This window comes from Lissotriton vulgaris, chromosome 1_1 (assembly GCF_964263255.1).
Source record: "Lissotriton vulgaris chromosome 1_1, aLisVul1.2, whole genome shotgun sequence".
Classification (NCBI taxonomy): Eukaryota; Metazoa; Chordata; class Amphibia; order Caudata; family Salamandridae; genus Lissotriton; species Lissotriton vulgaris.
The window spans coordinates 1426889715-1426911939 of NC_141685.1; the positions used below are offsets into that span (position 1 = coordinate 1426889715).

General features: G+C 40.9%; 1 protein-coding gene across 3 annotated transcripts in view; it reads left to right on the forward strand.

The window, feature by feature from the left end:
- Positions 1–22225, forward strand: part of CPNE8 (copine 8) — a 990278-nt gene that overhangs the window by 68200 nt on the left and 899853 nt on the right. The window contains exon 2 of one of the 3 annotated variants that reach the window (XM_086967242.1): positions 15264–15369. The exons of the other annotated variants lie outside the window; for them this stretch is intronic. The gene's annotated coding sequence lies outside the window, so the exon portion shown is untranslated. The remainder of the gene's footprint in view (positions 1–15263; positions 15370–22225) is intronic. 3 annotated transcript variants of the gene reach the window in all.

The following is a 22225-nucleotide window of genomic DNA, read 5'->3' on the forward strand; positions in this document are numbered from 1 at the left end:
AATCTTCAGTTGAACCAGGCGAAGCCTCATCTGGACAGCCACAACCCCGGGAGAGGCCACCGCCTCCCTCCAGTCCTCATCGTCAAACAACAAACCGTCGGCCGTCTATTGATCCCTCAGGGCCACCAAATGGTCCCCCGCATGATTAACTAGTTTCCTATAAATCAAGGAGATCGCTTTCGTCGGGAGATGACCATCGAGCACCCTATCCTCAAGCAGGGAGGCCTCTGGGGGCATCCCTCCAAGGGGAATGTTGGCCAGCAGCGCGTGCCGAACCTGAAGATAGCGGAACCTCTCACTCCAGTGCATCTGATACCGTTCTTGCAGGGTCTCAAAGGGGAGGATACCATCCTTCCCCCACAGATCCCCAACCCGGGAGATCCCAATGAGATCCCACTTGTCAAATCCTTTAGATTTCCACAGACTGCCGAGTCGTTCCGAGTTCCAAAGGGGAGTTGCCAATGTAATCTTCCCTTACCAACCAAGGGAGCGGTTCGCCTCATGCCAGACCCCAACAGCCACCGCTGAAGGTCCCGCCAGTGGAAAGCGCCCCCACCCAGCATACAGCACCCTAGTGAGTTCTCCCCCGGGCGCCTGACCACGGTCCATTATATAGCCGGGGTCAAGCGGTGACCCATAAATTGCTTGATTAACCGCCGCAAGCTGTGACACCCAGTAATACCTCCTGATGTTGGGTAAGCCGATCCCGCCATCGTACAACGGTAGTGTCAACTTCGCGTACGCTATGCGGGGCCTCCCCTCCCAGAGAAGTTGCCTCTGAAGAGACTCGATCTCCTTGAAATACGACTGAGGAACCGGGTCCATAGCGTTCTGGAGCGCATACAAAAAACGCGGGAGAGCCATCATCTTGAACAATACTGCCCGACCAAGAAGGGAGAGGGGAAGCGCCTTCCAGCGATCAACATCCCGCCGAAACCGAACCAACGGGTGCATCATATTATTGGAATACCTAATCCGCTGGTCTAGTGATATGAAAATGCCTAAATATTTAAAGCCTACAGTTTACAACCTGACCGGGCAGTGCAGGGGGACGTCCGGGGGATCCCCACTCAAAACGAACAAGACCGACTTAGTCCAATTAATAGCAAAACCTGAATATCTACTGAACACCTCCAAAATATCCAAAAACGCCATAAGTGATGTCAAATACAACAAGATATCGTCAGCGTAGAGAGATATCTTATCCTTCCAATCAGATATCCACCGAAGACCCCTAATCTACCTGTCCCACCGGACCCAGGCCGCGAGCGGCTCAAGCGCCAACGTAAAGAGCAGAGGGGAAAGAGCACAACCCTGCCTGGTGCCTCTCCCCAGCACAAAGGCCGCCAACCTGTGGTTGTTTACGACTACTCGGGCCAGAAGGCCTGAATACAAGAGGCGAACCCAGGAAATAAATTCCGTGCCCACCCCCAACTTACCCAGGGCAGCAAAAAGATAGGGCCACTCCACCCTGTCGAAGCCCATGGTGGCATCCAGGGAAAGCAGTACCGTCGGCTCTTGTATCTGTGACGCCCCGCAAACAACCCCATGCAGTCTTCGCAAGTTAAGAGCCGTGTTCCGGCGGGGCATAAAGGGGCATAAAGCCTGACTGGTCCGGATGAACCAGTGTGGTAATCTCCTTGACCAGGCGGTTTGCCAACAGTTTCGCCAAAATTTTGGGTTCAGCATTCAACAAAGAAATCGGCCGATAGGACTAACACTCAGTTTTCGGCTTGCCATCCTTATGAAGGAAAATAATATTAGCCACTCGCTGGTCATACGGAAGCCGACCCCTCTCCCTACTTTCCAAAAACATATCTTTCAAAAAGGGAGCCAGCCTATTCGCATTGACTTTGTATAGTTCAAGCGGGAGCCCATTCGGGCCAGACGCTTTACCAGAGCGAACCCCCCTAATTGCCTGAGCCACCTCATCGTTGGTAAGGGGGGAATCGAGAAAGCCCCTGTCATCATCCGAGAGAGTGGGCATCGGAATGTCCCTAATCATTTCTGCGTTCTCAGCCGCCGAATTCCGACACTCAGCTGCATAGACCCCCTCATAATAATCAGCAAAGACGTCCACAATTTCCTGGGGGTCTGTGACCCTATCCGCACCGGGGGACTGAAGCACCGGGACCAGCCGCGACTTCCAGTCTCCCTTCTCCAACCAAGCTATCAATTTCCCCGCCTTGTCTCCATGCTCATAAATCCTACTCTGAGTGTCCAGCAACTGTGATCTAGCATTATCCTGGGCCAGTGACCGGTATTCCTCTTTAAGAAGACTCAAGCGATGCAACCCCTCCGGCGTGGACGCACGCGATACCTCCAACTCCAACGCATGTAAATCCGATTCCACCCTATCCATCTCAGCACGCGCTTCCCTTTTTTTGCCAGAGATAAACAAGAGCAACTCCCCCCGAAGGACCGTTTTATATGCCTCCCATAGGGAGCTTGCAGAGGACACCGAGTCAACGTTCTCCTGGAAATACCTGTCCGCCACCCGCACTATCTCCCTCTTAGCTCTGGGGTGCCGAAACCTCCAATCGCTTATCGGGGCAACACGTGCCACGTCACCACCGCCAAGATCAAGGCTAAGCCAAACAGGGGAGTGATCAGACACTCCCCTAGCCAAATGACGCCCCTCACGGACCCAAGCGGCCTGCGTCACCGGAAACCAGAATGTAATCTATTCTAGAGAGGGACTTGTGCGCTGCAGAAATGTGTGTATATTGCGCCTCGTCGGGGTGCTTGAACCTCCAACCATCCAACAGGCCCATGGTGCCCACAAAATCAGCCAACCCCCTCTGAGAGGACAGCAACTCACAAGCCGGGCACGGATCAATCATTCCATCAATCACTGCATTGAAATTGCCACCAACAACCAACAAACCAACCGGCAAGGACAAAAAAATGTTCCCAAGGTCGTGAAATGTGTCGGACTGAAGGGCCGGAGGGACGTATACAGACAAAAAAGTTACAGTTCTCCCCTCCCACAAGCCGGAGACCCCGACATACCTCCCCCTGCTGTCAATCCATGTAGCCTGAATAGCTAGTGGAAAGGACTTTCTAATCAAAATCCCAACCCCTCATGACCCAGTTGTGAAACCCTCATGCACCACCAACCCATACCCCCCTCTGTGGAGTGCCATACATCGCTTACCCATGAGATGTGTTTCCTGCAGCTACACCACATCTGGGGCGTGCCTGCGTATCAATTGGCTCACCATTCCCCTCTTAATCTTGTCCCCTAAACCATTTACATTCCAACTCGGTGTGGCGATCCCCATATCCCCTTTAATGGAGGACATTCAAAGAAAAATGATCACCATTGTAGTGCCAAAGCGCCCAGTGCAAAACACAAAAACATACAATAGGACAATTACAAACCCCCACCTCAACCCCCCAAGCCCCCACCCTGCACCCCTGCATAAAGCTCGTGCTCATCCCCAACTAGCATTGTGCCCGTCTCCCCCAGAAAACTATGGATCTAAAACTAGAACACAGAGGAGGGCCTACGGATCAGCCCACCAACCCCCAGCCCACCGGCACTTAACATGATGGGTCATCAACTATACTGTTCAAAGTCACACACCCAAAATCCGCCCATAGTCAAGGCCCGGCAACCCAACGGAACACACCCCCCGTTACTGTATGCTGCCCATCAACAAGCCCCACTCAACACATCATTGTTCCCCAGCCTCTGTACGATCCGCAGCCTCCTGGTCCGGGCAGTGAAGCGTGTCCAGCTAGTCCGCCGCCACCTCAGGATTGTCAAAGAACCAGGCCTTCCCATTGAGTTCCACACGAAGGCGGGCCGGAAACATCATAGCATACCGGATACCCCTGCAGCCTTGTTTTAATTCCTTGTTTGTGAATGGATATAAATATCCTTCCAAGATGGGGTGCGGCATATACGCTGAGCACGCACATAGTTTGAGATGGAGAACCCTCTTCTCTCGTAGACTTCATGGTGAGTTATGGGGGTATATTTGTTTGATCCAGGGATATTGTCTCTTTTGGTTAAAGTGTTTGATTGGAATTTCGCTGTTAATTGAAGAACGCTAAAGCTGCTTTACATTTCCTTATTACGATCATGGATGCATACAGTAATGGTGCTTTGGAACTATGTTCCTGGCCACAGATAAGCACTTGTATGATCTTATTTAGGTATATCTCTATGTCGGTTGTTGGTGCTGGAGAAGAATACAGTATGTGTATGATTTAGATATATAATAAATGGAGATATTGAACAAAATATGTGGTTTAGGTAATTTTGTTTCTTATGTGGGATTATGGTTGCAAATTAATTTTGTTTATGATGATGTTTAGGGAATGATGCAGACTTTCATAGACCACTAAGGGCCTGAATATGAGTTTGGCGGATGGGTTATTCCATTACAAACGTGACGGATAACACATCCACCATATTACGAAATCCATTATATCCAATGGAACATAATTTAAGTCATAATACGGCAAACAGAATATTCGTAAAGTTTGTGATGAAGTAGCCCATTCGCGAAACTCGTAATCAGGCCCTAAGTGTTATTACTGTAACCTAATGGACTGTTATCACATGAATTGAAGTATTTCTTGTGGTGTTTTGATTACAGTTCTTACTGAAATAATTACCTTTGCCATATGAGAAATACTGAGGGATGACTATTTACCTTTAAAATTAGGTAAAGTAATGTTTGAGATTACTTGGATACCAATAGGTTTGTTAATTGGGTGTAGGGTTATAATGATAGGATTTTATTATCTTTTTACTCTAATAAGAAGTGATTTCTTGATCGATATTACTTTGGAATGAGGTACTTTTTATGAGATGTGTCACATTACATGTGGGTGTGATTTATGTTATTTAATTCACTTATTCTGATTATTAGTGGATGGGAATATTTGTTGAGAACTATGTATAATTTAATAATTTCATTGATTACATAAACATTGTGAGATTTGGTTGCACCTTATTCAATTGTACTTAGGGTTTCCTTGGATGCTACTTATTGAGTATTTACTTTTATGTTTAATATGCACGCAGTTGCATGCCCTTAGCTGTACTTTAATGCTTGGTGGTGGTAATGGTTATATTTGATCTATAAATAGTACATTAATGTATATTCATGTTTATTTGTAGGTCTGATGAAGTCGGAGGTTTATGTGCCATAACGAGGAAACACATGTTGGCTTAGTGTGTTTATGGAACTGAGAGGGCTTGTGAAACTGAAGAAGCCCCTTAGGATTCATTATAGAGACCAAAATAAAGAAATTTGAATCTTGATCGAACTTGGCTATTGAACTTTCTATAACTTGGGTTGTTTGGGGGTCTTTTTGTTGATGAATGGAATCCTTGTGGTTTTGCTAAAAGTATTTGGCGGTCTCTAGCCCCTCCCTAAGATCACCATTCAGTGATTAATAATTCTGCATAAAAATTGGTGCACATAGAGGAGGTTGCCTAGAGTGTCTAGACACCGGCTGATTGCTGATTATCTTTAGTTGTTGCTCAGACTTTCCTGACCCACCATAAATCAACTCACAAACCAACAGTGAGTTGCAGCCTACAGTTTGGGAAACACTGATCTAGAGTAATACAAAAATTGTTGTCTCACCAATCTATTTATGCTCTTAGTTAAGTTACAATCTTTGGAGAAAACCATTTAAATCAATGTATCCTTAACAATGTTAGCCTTAATTTTGCTCAGACTTTCCCAAACAACTGTTTCATATGAAGTTCAAACTTGTCATTTTGTTCTGACCTGTGTATGTGATTAATAGAAATTATTAGCCTGTAATAACAAGATGGGTGTTACAAAGTGGCAAGTTAAAATATAAGGGGGAGGGGACAATAAAGGGAGGGGGATAACTACATACGATAATAGTTGCACAGTGAGGTTTAGTTTTGTAAGGCTAAGGCCAGGGGTAAACTTGTAATTTGCACCGGTTTTCAAAAGAGTGGCCTTTTTCATACACTAAAACAGCGAGTATGTGGCATGCAATACAAAATAAAAGAAACCTTGCACGGATAACATACTCACTCATTCTCTTGGGACCGGCTACTCACTCTTCTTGGGACCGGCTACTCACTCTTCTTGGGACCGGCTAATTTGAGAGCTCTAGTTTGTTAGTATGCTCTACTTTGTGTAAGGCCAGGGGTGGTAGAAAAAATCTTTTCACTTGCCATGTAAAAAACAATCAACACTTACTAACCCCACAATTACTGTGAAATAGAGAAAACAAAAGTTGTGGATCCTTTCTTATTTATCTCTTGTCTTTTTGGGAGATCAAATTCTGCTCGGCTTGAAAACAAATGTGTCCTGTTTTCCTGCATGCAAAAGGAGGGTACGTATTCCTGATTTTCTGACCTGGATTGAGCATGGAATGTGGGGGAAGACTGAAGCTGTCTCAGTTGGAGCAGTTTATCCGCAGTTGTGTTAGTTAAAAAACCCTCCTCTGTGAGGCTGTGCACCTTCCATTCAATTGTTCTCGGGTTTTGTCTCTTTTGCCTAAACTTTGGGATTTCTGGTCTTGCATGAGGAGTCTCAAAATGGTATTCAGTAAAAGGAATAATGTAATGATCACGACTGGACTGGGAACAGCAACCAGCCCTGGCAATCTGATCGTCTGGCCCTGGTAAGGGGGGTTCTCCCGCTTTTGTTGCAGGTGGCCAATATTGCAGCACTGCTGCAACACCTGCCCCCAGTAACAAAACCAGCCCCCAAGGGGTCAAAACCGGTCCCCACCATTCTGGCCCACTGGGATAATGCCCGATGCCTGCCACAGCCAGTCCGGTCTTGGTAATGTTTGTTATCTTTCATTTGGCAAAGTTGCAAATAAGGTGCGGCCATGTTTATCCTCTTTGAAGTACTTTATGGTTTCACTTTATTCCAAGTCATAGACACTACGGTTTCTGAGATGAGCTTTTATTTTTCATCTTAATGCTTTCTGGGAACTGCAGTCTTTGTGTGCTTTAATTGAGCCACTTGCATTAACGCATTTTAGTATAAAATGATTTATACCCGAAAATCTGAGTGCTAGAAAGTATGTTTTTTGTAGAAGTACACCAAGTTAGTAACTATGCTATTTACATAGCTGCTAAGTGACCCAGCCCATGTTGGTAATTTCCTGCAACTTCAGACTTTTTAGCCAAACATCACTTTGCAGCCTGCATTTTTTTAACACGTTTCCCAGTGTTAGAAGAGAAACTCCAAATCTCAAAATGCAATTTACCACTGGCTAAAATGACAGAACTGGACCTAGATTTCCCAGAAGACATTAGCCTTTTGACATCCATAACAAGTTACTCCCAAATTAACAACGCAGCTGTAGTGGGTTTAAAAGTCAGATACACTAGAGTAATCGTACACAATAAGATTAGCAACCATTTATTTCTGAGCACAAGGAGCACCTCACATGCACTGACATATTATCGCTTTTACTGGTGACAAAACAAAGGTAGACAAACTGAAAGATGAATGGTAAATGGGCACACATTTTCCAAAGCCAGATGGATTTATGTCATCACAGGTCTAATGCTGTGACATCCCATGTGGTGATTCTCCTCTTTACATGTAGCCTGTATAACTGAAATCAGGCTCAAGGAAAGACTACAGTCTACTCCATTATAGAGCGTGTGATGGTAAAGTGTTTCTAATTTTTTTAAACAGCACCATTTAATAATGAAAAACATCCTATTAATGTACAATAATTAACCATTCAAAAACAAGTTTGTCTCCCCCAAATAACAATTCACCAACGGTAAATTTGAAAGAACATTTCTTGCTTCATCTTAAAAATCATGTCTAACTCACTTCAACATTGACAACTTTGGGAGGTTTTTGTAATGCGCCAGTTTCAGGAATATGTTCTATACAGTGCTGGATTCAGTGTTATAATAATCAATTTCACCAGGAAATATATTTGTGCACAACAGCTGAACAGAAATGGGTTGCTCTCTCTGCTGAAAGTGTACACGAGGGTGCAAGGGGTTATTCAAATGGAAAACAGCCTTTACAATTAGGTTTTTACCTCGTTGTGTCTTTACCACGCATTTTTAGCACGCATATTTTTACTGCAAATATGCATTTACAATGCATCCCAATACTACAACTTTAAGGTAAGTTGAGGGAGTGGGAGGACACCCCCACAAATACATTGTTTTTAAATCTAAAAACAATGCATGGTATTGACATGTGTCGCAAATGCATGTTCGCGGAAAAACATGCGTGCTAAGAAATGCGTGGCAAAGGCCATCGTACAACCTTTTCAAACAGATCCTGAAGACAATCTAGGTTTATTCTACAACTTATTGTATTTGAAAGGCCAGGCCGCCTTACCTGCTCCCAGACCATCACACATAGGGGAAACATGGGTACTTTATTTTTAAAAGTGACATCGTTGTGAGAAAATAGGTACTTAGAGGGCTGCTTGCCTTGCTGATGCCATTATTCAGTAGATTTCCCATCTATCCCTTCCACTATGGGGTTGGGTTTCTACAATACATGCCTTCACCAAGCAGGAGACTTTCCTTTATGACATAAACATTAATTCAAAGGATAAAGGGCACAGTGGAGAAACCTCAAATTACTGAAAATCACAGCCCCTTCTCCCTCAAACCAGTACTCAGAGAACCAGCGTTAAAAGTTTAACCCTATTAGTGCCTACTAATGGAATTTGGTATCCATCAGTTGAGTTACAGGTCTTGGGGGCTAGTAGGAGCTGCTGGGTCTGACAGCAGATGGTGAAGAAACAATGGCAAGGATTTGCTGGATGAGATTATAAAATATTGTGTGGGTGGATATGGAGGTGGTAGGGATAGGTGTAGAGACTTCGCTCGTCCTCCCAGTCCCTCCTCACTGTCCCACGCTACCGGAGAAAGAAGTGGGGAGGCTCAAAATTTGCCACTCTTGCCTCGATCCTCTGGAATTCCCTTCCCCTTGAACTCCGCTCCATCACCCTGTACCCCCAATTCCGAAAACATCTCAAGACCTTCTTGTTCAAGAAGTTCCTTGAGTAAAACGCCATCACCCCCCCCCCCTGCTTTCTAGCCCTGGACCATGTTAGCATTAGCGCCAAGAAACCGCTGGTAGACGTGCGCTCTATAAATAATTTTAAACTTAAACTTAAACTTATAGCAATTGAACAGGAATAGGGAATTGACTGGCAGGATTCTAAGCAGGAGCAACAGCTAAGAGAATCTAACAAGATCATACCCACATTTGACCTTGTTAGGAGTCTGTCCCTGTTAGCTCTCACAGATAAATACATTGTGTCAAACACACATTAGGCGATAGGAGGAATGCCTTCAATAAGTATAGCTACTGGTAATTGCTCAGCTTGGCATTACAACTCATTGTTGTCTTGTTTGTCATGCCAGATCAGATTGGACCCAGCAATACGCAAACGAGTCTTGCTTCCACTCCAAAAGGAACAGTCCTGCTCAAACTGCCAAGCAAGCCAGATAATCTCTGCACTGGAGCACAAACAACCCAGTCCCCGTTTTGGAATGATTTGGCCTCTTCCTTTGTGTGTACCATCCTCACAGTGAGCTTGGCGGATATGGCAGGAAATCTTTAGAATGGCCGCTGTGCACAGGGAGAAACCTCCCATCAAGTTTGGGCAATACTCTTTTTTTTGTTCAGAGGAAAAAAACTCTCACTTTGAAAGTTGTTTTCTCTGAACAAACTGTGCGCAAGCGGGATTTAGGGAATTGTATTATTAATTGGGGTGGGTGACTAACCACCTCCAGGAACAATCAGAACCTTTGTAAAGGTGAACCCTCAAAGTAACAAAATTAACCTGAGTTCAATCTCCTGATAGCTATGGCAAAGCAGACATGTTTAACTTAGGGTACTGTGTAAAGTATTTATGGAGTTATAAAATAGGAATAAATTCAAAAAGCAAAACAATAAAAATCCCATCTGAATTTGAAAAATGTAATACAAGCAAATAAACCAAATCCATTAAGAGGAACTGGAGATATAAAATGTTAACGTTTTAAGTAGAAATAGCACGAAAAAGCATAAAGCCAATGATGGCCAATAGTTATAGTAGACAGGGACTTAGGTGTGGTCTCTGACTTGGTCCTTTGAGCTCCAATCCACCATTTGCAGGAAAAGCCTTTTGTAGCTTGTTGCATCCCTGCAGCTTGAACAGGTCAACCGTATGGCTCTTGGAGTCCTTTTCTTTGACCTGGGTATAAGAGGGAGGGTGTCCAGTTCTTCACAGCCCCTCTGCACTTCCTTAGGTCCAGCAGGGTGTAGAGTCAAAATATCGAGTTTTTATTATCGACTAGACGTATCGAGTAAAAAATATAGAATGGACATAATATCGACTAGACATAATATAGACTACCAAAATATCGACTAGAAAATTTTAATATCGAATAGAATGGACATGATATCGAATCAAAAATATAGAATGGAAATATTATCGACTAGACATAATATAGACAACAAAAATATCGAATGTAAGGTAAGTTAATATGAATTTTTAATTTTTGTGTAATGTAATTCTGTAGCGGGTTGTGGGTTTATAGGGGAATAGGGTAGGAAGTAATTTAATTATAATTAATTAAACATATTATTTTATTTGTTATTTATTTAGAATTAATTGTTAATTAATAATTGTTAATTAATTAAAATATAATTTGTAATTTATTGTAATTGATTAATTGATAAATATGTTAATTTTAGTAATTTATTTTCTGTAGCGGGTTGTGGGTTTATAGGGGAATAGGGTGGGAAGTAATTTAATTATAATTAATTAAATATGTGATTTTATTTATTGGTATTTAGAATTAATTGTTAATTAATTAATAATTGGTAATTAATTAAAATATAATTTGTAATTTATTATAATTGATTAATTGATAAATATGTTAATTTTAGTAATTTATTTTCTGTAGTGGGTTGTGTGTTTATAGGAGAATAGCTTGGGAAGTAATTTAATTGTATTTTTTAAATATTTTTTGTGTCTAATTTTTATACTTTTTTATATTGTAAATTAATGTATTTGTAATTGGTAAATAATTAGTATTAGTAGGTAATTTTTATTACTAGTTAATTTTTATTTGTAATTTTAATTGATTAATTAATATATTTTATAAAATTGTAAAATATTTAAATTATTTTGTAATTGGTATTAATATTTGTTATTTATATTTATATATGAAGTATTTACTTTCCCTACTATTGCACTCACTGGAGTGGGAATAGTAATTTTTACCCCTACGCTATCCAACGCTTTCCCTACTGTTGCACTCTCTGGAGTGGGAATAGTAATTTTTACCCCTACGCTATCCAACACTTTCCATACTGTTGCACTCTCTGGAGTAGGAATAGTAATTTTTACCCCTACGCTATCCAACGCTTTCCCTACTGTTGCACTCACTGGAGTGGAAATAGTAATTTTTACCCCTAGGCTATCCAACGCTTTCCCTACTGTTGCACTCACTGGAGTGGGAATAGTCCTTTTTATCCCTACGCTATCCAACGCTTTCCCTACTGTTGCACTCTCAGGAGTGTGAATAGTAAATTTAACCCTCTTGCTATCCTACGGAAAAAATATTGTATGTTTTGTTAATAATATGTATACATATATAAATATATATGTTTTAAAATTAATTATTATTTTTTTGTTTACATTTACATTAATTATTTATTAATTTTAAGTTTATTTGAGTATTTGAAGTATGTTCAAATTAATTATATTTATTATTATATTACTTTAAAATTACTTTTAAGATATTTAAAAAATTCGATATTTTGACTGTCTATATTTTTGCCTATCGATATTTTGGAGTCGATATTTTTGTACTTACCTGTTTGTAGATAGGAAGTCGATATTCTGGCATTCTATATTTTTACCTCGATATTTTGGCAAGTCGATATTTTGACTGTCGATATTCTGTCAGTGATCCGTCCAGCAGTGTTCTGATGTGGGTGACGGAAAATGTCACATTTATACCTAGCACAGGCTAGTGGGTGGAAATGACTCCTGGGCACACCCTAACCCATGCAGTGAAAGTTCACAGGGCTCACCCTACCCTGTTAGGCATTTTCAAGATGGCATACAGCTGACCAGAAATGTTGATTCTGAGGGCTGGGTTTATGTTGGGCAGTGTACTAGGGTAATCCTACTGACTTCCCACATTCAAAACCAAAATATATTTTGAAGCAGCCACTGTACATCCAATGAACCTCATAGACAGATGTCTGGTACAACAAATAAAGCTTTTGCAGCAACCAAATGATGGATACCAGCCACAGCCGGCAGAGGGAGTACCTGCAGGGCGGTGACGTGGGGAGGGGGAGGGGCAGGGTGGGGGGTAGTAATGTATGGATCACGAAGTTTTACAGGTAAGTAAACATTTAAATAAATAAAACGAATTTCGTTGCGCACACTGCATCGCACTTGGGGATGCAGTGCACTCAACTAAATTCGTTTTATCCATTTAAATGTTTACTTACCTGGGAAGCTCCGTAATCCATATATTACTAACCCCCCACCCTGCCCCTCCCCCTCCCCACGTCACCGCCCTGCAGGTACTCATACTGCCGGCCACGGCTGATGGATACACAGGAATTGTCTTGGCATCCTGTACTCTACCTCTCACATATGCCCCTAGTATTATATGTAAACCCAATAGACTTGTCAAGCAGCATTTTACACTCCAGCTGGATTTGACACTGTAATATCAAAAGGATGCTCAGAGCCGACACCCTTCTGCTGGGGTATAAGAAGCCATCCCTGTTCATTCAGGTCAACTTGTCAATCATAGTAACCTGTTGTGTAGCTCCTGGGAGGAATTTCACACATCATTCACACCCAGTCAAATGCTAATTACTGACTGGTAGAAGTTGGAGAGCAAATGCAAATTAATCTCCAGAACCTTCAGATAGTAAAAGTTAATCTTTCTGAAAGTTAACTTTCCTTAATATTTATTGAAAATCTGACTTCACTATTGTATTGGAATTTTACTAACTATTAAAAATAGTTGTTATTTAATTATGCTTCTGACTAGTTCCATTTCCGAAATACGGTGCTACAATTTGAATATGTATTAAGGATTTCTACATTGGACAGCTGCACCTGCCACATTGAAAACATGTTTTTAGTTCCTTGTCACTGTAAAGACATGTTATTAGGTAGGGCATCATTATGATGTCAGTCGGACCGCCACTGACAGGCCGTCGGTGGCGGTCTGCCCAACAACCAGAGCATCGGTCCGACCGCTGCATTACAATGCATGTGTTGGGAAAAGATCCCATTGGGACGGGGGTCCAATTCCTAACCCTGCTATGGAGGCAGTGTCTAGGGATTAGGATATCCCTTTCAATTCGCCCTCATCCCCTGTGGGCCACAGGTTAGTGACCCGGGGCACATGTAGTGCCCTTCTACACATCCGTGCCACCCAGTGCATGAATGTGCACAAAATGCTTTTTTCTAGTGTGAGTTGTGCTGCAGCCTTTTTCCTGGGCCACAGCACAAGCTGCACTAGAAAATAGCATTTGCGACCGCCTACACGGCAGTCGTATCCTAATATGGAGAGAGCGGGACGGCCGACTCCATGTCGGACGTTTCTTGCCTGTGGCAATGGCGTGCAGACGCTCGTCTGACCGCCATCGTAATGAGGCCCTACATTTCTACATGTCTTACTTTTAAATACTAAGCACTCTGCTTGGTGGACTACAAGGCCTACATGGGGCTACTTAAAAATATTTAAAGGGGAGGTTTTGACCTGTCAAAAGGGTTTATTTTAACAGGCAGAATTTCACAGTTTAAACTGCCTCAATCAAGCTTCAGTGTTAGGCTTGAAGTCATGTTTTACCCTTTCATTATAGTGAATGGTGCAACAGTGCTGCAGTAAACGTATACTCTCTAGGTACATTTTGTACTGTAACATGTTAAAAGTCAGAGCACATGCACTTTACCACTGGTTAGCAGGGTTAACAGAGTTCTAAACAACAAAAATATAGGGTCCTGCAAAAGGTGAAGAATATGAAGTGACTAGGCAGAAACCGCACATTTCCTACATGACCTATTTAAGAATTTAAATATCACTTTGTGATGGAGAGGCGTTTCAAAACGGAAGGGATTCAAGTGTTGAGAAATGTTTTGCAGAATTTGGATTGGATGGTAAAAACTGATCTGAAGAATGCTTATTTCTCAGTTTCAATTGCTTTAGAGATTCACAGTTTTCTTCAGTTCAGAGGAGAAGGGCATTTATACCAATTCAGGCATCTTCCTTTTGGTCTTTTGTCAGCCCCTTGGTGTTTTTCAAAGGTAATGAGACCTGTTGTAGGGTTTCTGAGAGAATGAGGAGTATGGTTGATCATTTATTTGGACCACATTTTGATAATGAATCAGGATGTAGAGGTATTGAAGACTCAGTTGCACATGACAAAGAATATGTTTGGGTCTGTGGGTTTTATAATAAATCAGGATAAGCCATTCCTGATTCCTTCGCAGAAGATGGACTTTTTGGGTGTTAGGATAGAAATGGTGAAGGTACAGCTTCAATTACCGGAGAAGAAAATGTAATAGACAAAATGGGAAGTAGGACATTTATTGAATTCAGTTGCATTAAGTAGTTAGGCTTTTGCCTTTCCTAATTCAGGCAGTTTCTCCAGATACCATACTTTACGGGGTATTGCAGCATCGGAAAAGGTCCAGTTTGTCAAAAGGTTTTTGGAAGATGAGAAGGTGATGTTGTCTCAAGAGGCTCGACCAAAGTTGTTTTGATGGAGGAAGACTGTACAGGTTTGTAATGGTTGAGCTATTTTTGGTTCAATCTCAGACTATATTTTGGAATCCGATGTGAACAAGTTATGGTGGGAAGTGGGTTTAGAAGATCAAGTTACAGAAGGCAAATGGAGTTTAGTAGAGAAGTAGTCTCATATCAACTGTTTGGAGATGAGAGCAGGTATTATTACAATTTGCAGTTTCAAGAAACAGATTCAGGGCATTCTGTTTCATTGAATATAGACAACATTTCTGCTGCAACTTACATAAACAGGTTGGGAGGAAGCAGATCAAAGAACCTATCAGAGTTAGCAAAGGAGATGTGAGAGTATTGTTTCTGACACAAAATAAGTCTGAGAGTTCCGAATTTACCAGAGAAGGAAAACGTCATGGTGGACTAGAGTTCTCGCAAGGTGGTGGATTTCAGTGATTGGAAGCTGAAGTAGGTGTTGTTGCAGGAAATTAAATGGTGTTTTGGTGCTCTAGAGGTGAATCCATTTGCTTCTCATTTAACTTTTCAGATCAGAATGTATATGAGTTGGTAGCTAGATCCAGGGGCTGAATTTGGAGAACATGAAGACTTATGCTTTTCCATCTTTCTCGATGATATGAAGGATGTTGTTGCAGGTAAGGAGACATATGTCAGTTGGTATTGGGGTTGGTAATAGAGTCAATTAATTAGGATGAAAAATTAATTATCTTAATAAGCTAAAGGTGTCATTAGGAGTAAAACTTAACGTTAAAATGAAAAGTAATAACTCTCAATAGGCAATCATTGTCACTCATGTAAGCCTTAGTAAGGCCATGAAACAAGTTATTTCCTAGCTAGAAGGAAACTCAATATCGCTGAAATGTGCTGATCGTGATTTAGAAGCTTGACTCTTGAATGACATGATGTCATAACTGCAGAATCATTCGGTTTAACAAAACAAATTACTTTACTAAGCAACATTTTTTTTCTTGAATGTCATGAACTTTCTACTTTCTTATGTTTCATACAAAGCTTGAATATAATAATTTGAGTATTTAAACAATCATGATTAATTCATAGTGTAAAAGAATGAATTACCTAACAGTGATTTTGCTTTTTAATTAGTAGTTCATTGTTCTTACAGTGAAACAAATTTATATGTTGAAGGTCGATCTGTGTTTAAAGCCTATGGGAGCTATGCTTGGTGTTTCCAGAATCTCATTGTGCATACTATAAAAAGTTTAATCTGCATGTATGTCCTTGGGAATGGAGGAGCTGAACCTGCTTACTGAAGAAAACTGTCTCCTGATTGCCTCGTGGAGGAAGAGGCCTGCTACAATGTGAACAATATGTTTTCTTGACTTTTATATTAGTGCGTGTTCCTAGGTAGTTTTAACACGTTTTCTTTGGTGGATTGCCTCAGACCTAGATCTGTGACAGTTGTGGCTACTGCTGCTACTGTTTTCCTCTTTGCCTTACTTTGCTATTTTGAATTGGTATTTTACTACTTCAACTGTATGCTGACCTATTTGCAGGGCTCAAAAAATCATATACATATACTAGACCTGCAGGTCTAGTAACTTGAAAAATCTACTCAACCTAACTGTATAATGTACTTGACCCATGAACTCGCCTCAAATTATGTGATCCAAAGCAAATATTTTGTCTTGTGGAGCCACCTTTTTCTTCATTAACACATTAGGGAGCGCCTTCAAATATAAAAGTTCACTATTTCTGCTGTATAAAAAAAAACCTCTTTATTTACTAGACTAAACGTTTGCTCCATGTATAATCAGAATCAAGCCCACATATAGGGTACGATCCCTGCCTCGCCTCTTAGTTCACAAATAGTATTGTCATCTGGGCAGGAGCAGGAATATTTCCCAGTTCTTTTTTAAAAACTCACTTTTCAATAATATATTACAAAAACTTGATTTGGAGTGCACTGTCATTTACAGAAAGCACATTTTCCATTGAAATGACCACAAACGTTTCCCACTAACGTAGTTTTACTGATAAAACTATTTTTTGGAATAGTTTTTGGAAATTGGGTTTCAGCAAAAATATTAAAAATTTGCACATCACCAAGAAAGTGTTCTGATTTGTTTTGATCCAATAAAAATCTTTTTTTACCACAGGGTTACAAAAATATGTCTTCATAACTAGTGAAATATATTTGAAATGTTTGAACAGTTCACTTATTATCTATTTAAGTGTTGTTTTGGAAAAAAATCCTGAATTCTTACAGCCTTTCATTTCACATGTTTTGCAGATCCGAGTGTCGCACAGTTCACTTTACAAAATCCTCTAACTTCAGCCACAGAAAGAAAAGTAAATGTAGGAAGACAATCTGACTTTTGACCTCTTTCTCAAAACCAGCAAATGTAACAAGATTAGATTTAAAGGCATCTTTATTGCTAATTCACTTTGTGATCAAGTAGAACACATGTTGTCAGCTCACCAGAACAGGTGAGTAGGCCCTAAAAATAGCTCATCCTGATTATCGAGCCCTGATTTGGATTTATTGAGACTCGGCTGAGACTTATGAAATTCTCTTTATGTGAAGTTCTGCTACTCTAATTTGACTCCGAAGCTACATGCTCCTTTGATTTCACTCTTATCCATTGAATCTGAACTATTCATGGGTTCGTAAATTCTAAAGATCTGATCTTGATTCTATAGCATAGGGAACTTTTTACTTTACGGAACACGCTTAATGCAATTATATAATAAGGATGCTTTGTTATAACCATTCTTTTTGAAGAGATTTCTGTAAATGTATTTGATTGATGGAATAACTAAATACCGACAATACAACTCTCATCAATGATTGAACTTAAAGCATTAACAAAATTAAGTTTGAAATGTCTAACTTGTTCCTTGACTCCTAATACAAATCTCTAAATTGCATCACTGAGAAGCGCAGCAAATATGGCTTATATTATATAAATGACAGCAAAAATGTGGGCTCAGTTCGGGCTATTATTGGTGACGCCGTTTCGGACAACTCAGGCGCGGTTCTGTCAGTGATGGAATTGGTGGTGGAAACACCATTTCTGGTATGGGCTTGAAAACGATTATTGGTGGGTATAGACGCAGAGGAGTATACTTTAATAGAGTCAGGAGTGCTCAGCCTTCTAGTTGGAAGATGTCAGGAATTCGTAAGATTCACTAAACTTTCTAGAGAAGCTTCAGGCCTGCTCAAGGAGTCATGGGCTCCAGGATCAAGGACAAAATATAGGTGTGCTTGGAAAGTCTCGTTTAGTTGGTACTTGGCATGGGATTTGGATCCTGTGGAGGCTGATTGCTACAGATCTGCAATAGCAACAGAATATATGCTTCTGGATGGCATGTCAGTTGGCTGGAGTCATTTGTAGTCATGAAAGGAATAAGGCCTACAGGCCTCCTTAATCTAGGTACGAAACACTTGGGATGCTGAGTTTATTTTTAGATTGCTTGAGAAGTGGCATGGTAATAGATTTGTGAATACTAGAGATTTATCTTGGAAGTTAGGAACTTATTATGTTTGATTTCTTTTAAAGGAGTGTCAGACATGAGAGTTCTGGAGTCAAGTAATAGGCCTCATGGTGTTTTAAAAAAAATTTGGAAGAGGACTTCAAATATTTCAAAATCATTGTTTTATCCTAGATTTGACAAGTACCCAAAACTTTGTTTTGTGAGGTGTATTGGAGAGTATGCATCAAGAGTTAGTGAGCATAGGAATGAGGGGTGGATCAGTTCTTGACTTGATATGTAAAACCTTTTGTTGCAGTTTCTTTTGCAACTATTGCTATATGGGTTAAAAATGTTCTGAAGGAAGCAGAAGTGAATCTTTTTTTGTTTAAAGCTCATTCAGTGAGGGGAGAAATGGCTATGTAGGTTTTTAACGCTGGAGGACAGCAAGAAGAAATAATGAAGGCTCCGGATTAGTCCAATGCTGAGGTTTTTAAGACATTTTATTTTAAACCAATTGAACATGTTTCAGGCTTTGTGTTACAAGGCTTGAAACATGCTAAATGCAAGCCTCCTGATTTGCTATGAAATGTAGATTCTCAGAGGATTACTGCACAGAAAAATACAGTATATTATTGGTGTAAGGTTTGGGGATGAAGTTAATGTGAGAGCTCATGTATTTTTCTGTTTTGAAGGTATATGTATTGATATTGTTGATAATGAGAATTTTTTGGTATAAGTATTGATAATATTGTTTTTTGGAATTGATGGATTTCAAAGCATTGGTTGGATTTATCTCAGAGATATATTGAAGTATTTGGAACATACTGTCTAGATATGGCAGCTATAAAAGAGGAAGAATATTGTTTTTATGAAGTTTATGTGAGTTCATGTTGTGTTATAATGCTTGGACCTTTTAAGTGTTTGCTGCTCAGAAGTGGTGAAAAATATGTTTATGAACAATGGTAGCAAAACACACAAGATGATGGACGGAACATTGCACAATGGCAAAACTTTCACCCTGGTCACAGATCTGGGTTTAATCCATTGTTATTTTGCTCACCAAGCCACCCCAATTCAGACATGGCTATATGAAAATCAGTCTTGACCCTGTGCCTCATAGGAACAGTCCAGACCGAACTGCCAAGCCATGTCTTCCCTGGACCAGAATCAAGCATCCTAGGACCGGTTTCTGGCTATCCGCCAGGATAGCTTGACTCCAGTGGCCTAGTGAGCATGGGACCACGTCTGGGAATACCCTTCCCTCTTAGGGTGAACAGCAAAACACACAAGATGATGGACGGAACGTTGCACAATCGCAAAACATTGACCCCCAGTCACAGATCTGGGTTTAATCCATCGTTAGTTTGCTTACCAAGCCACCCCAATTCAGACATGGCCATATGCAAATCAGTCTTGACCCTGTGCCTAATGGGAACAGTCCAGACCAAACTGCCAAGCCATGTATTAAACCCAGCTCTGTGACTGGGGGTGAATGTTTTGCCATTGTGCAACATTCCGTCCATCATCTTGTTTGTTTTTATGAATAATGCTAGCCTCTATATCATTACTAAAATCACGTTTCGGTATGCAGTAAACTTCTGAGAATTTACATTGTTCCCTGCTGCCACAAATGATTGAGAAAAGAGGCTTTTTTAGTATGGTCGCTTTTCCATCTCAAAGGAGTCCGATCTAGAGCTGAATCAATTGTGACATAATTTAGTTTATATAACACCGTATGAGATGTTTTATTATTATAAATACTTGCTAGAGCAGTAACAAGCTATCATGCCAGCACTGTGAATAATGCGTCTTTCTAGGTTCTGTTTGAAAGTTGGTAACTGGTATGTGCATTGTTCTCCAATTCTTCTTTGAACCATTATTTATTTTTTAGTGAAGTTTTATTTCTGGAATTGTGTTTTTACTGACATTTCTTTACTGAAATGTACAACCAGACAAGTATACCAGAACAAAGTAGCATTAGGAAATATGATTTTAATTAACAAACACCGTAAGGGCCAGATGTACGACTTAAAATTGCATGCACCCGTTTGCACATACAATTTTAGTCTGGGCCATGTACTTAAACAATTTTGTGAGTCGCAATTTGCGAGTCGCAAAATAGTGTATTGCGATTTGCAATTAGGAAGGGGCGTTCCATTCCTAATAGTGACTTGCAAGCTATGTACAAATATTTTGCGACCGCAATAGTTGGTCGCAAAACACTCGCAAATTACAATGCAGTCGCAAATTGGAAGGGGTCTCCAGGGGATCCCTTCCTCTTTGTGACTAGCTCTAAAAATATTTTTTAAGGGCCGGCAGTGGTCCCAGGGACCATTACCTTCCCTTAAAAAAAAAAACGAAAACGTTTAATTTTTTTTTTTAATGCATACAGTTTTCCTTTAAAAACCTGCTTTATTTAAAAGCAGTCCCAGACATTGTGGTCTGCTGAGCCCAGCAGTTAGGTTAGTTATAGGCCTCCATCTGTCGTGTGAGGAGACCAAAGATTGTACTGACTAACCCTAAAGAATTGTTCTAGCATGTGACTCGAACTGAGGCGGTGCAGTGTTTGGAAGATGATGCAATCACAAAGGTATACTCAAGTACAATGGATTTTCCCACTGGTGTCCTAGCCTGTGGCGGTAGAGAGAGAGGAGGGTGAACTTATCTGAACTAAGTTTGCTTGACATGGGGAGTTTGTTCATAGAGGGCATTACTGCGATCTCATGTAAAAATAAGTTGTTCTTTCTAACCCTGAGGTCCTGACAGGGATTTGAGGAGGAAGATTATTTTTTCTTTAATGGATCTTCTGCTGGAGAGAATCATTCTGTTTGCCTTATCATGCATCCCAGGATGCAAACAACAGAGGCAGAAAGGAGATATCTTTTACTATAAAATCTCTGTCTGTCCTGGAAATAACTGAGCTTCCAGGGACAGTGGTTATAAACAGAATAAGGGTCTCTGGCAGAGGGAATCCCACATTAGAGCTGTGATTAAGCATTTACAGTCCATTACATGCAATATAAAACGAAAGGTAATGTCAATTGGAGGACAACTGGAGAAAATACAAGCTGGACTAGACTACATGGAAAGTGGTTTGTGTTACCCTCCTAAGAGATTGCGGGAGAAAGAAATACTGACTTGAGATGAGAAAACTTCAAAATGAGTGAAATAAGCTATGCAATCTACTCTATTCTGCAATTGGAGGCAAAGGTACAGTGTCTTGGAAATCAGGCAAAGTATGTTAATTTGAAAATCTTGGTGTTTTATGCCCCTCCAGGATTGCTAAGAACTGACTGATCTGGAAGATGAACATTCTATGTTGCTGCCTAGTGTTGCGGATCATCACATGGAGCATGGGGCACCTCCATGTGGGGAGAAACAATTATTGTGGTGATGAGGTTAAGTGAAGGAAAGAAGTGGCCCTCTACGCTGCAATCCACAGAAAGTCCCTCATGTGTAGAGGGAGAATATGATGCTCATTTTTCTAGATCTGAGGAGAGAGAATCTGAAAATTTACAACACTTGTGGAAGAACTCCCTGGGACTGGGCCTCGAAGCTTCTGTGTTGTATCCAGCAGGACACAAGTTAGTACATAAAGAGGGAGTCCCTATGTTTCTTACAGTGAACTCTACCCAGATCTTTCTGGGCTATATTAAAGATGACCGTGGTGCGGTGGCTGACTTGAATTAAAAGGCTTCTGTGAGGTTTATGACCTCGAAAGTTTTTTGGGCTCAGGAAGCTTGATGCCTTTTGGGTACTGAAGCTGATGGTTGGGGGGGGGGGGGATGGGCGCATTATATGATATGAAACGTGTAATCTACAAATGTGAGTTTTATGATATGATTTGGGGTAGTCTTCCACCATCATCTTCGCTACCTCATTAGCGCCATTTCTGACTGGAGCACATTGGCCTAAAAGTTCATGTGCTATTTTATGCTCCCCAGAGGCAACATAAAGTATACCATTTTATAATTTGTTGTGGGACTGGAAGGCATAGGCCTTCTGTCTAGGGCTGTGGTAGTCGAGGTAGAGGTAATTTTCTTTTTACCTCTAGCC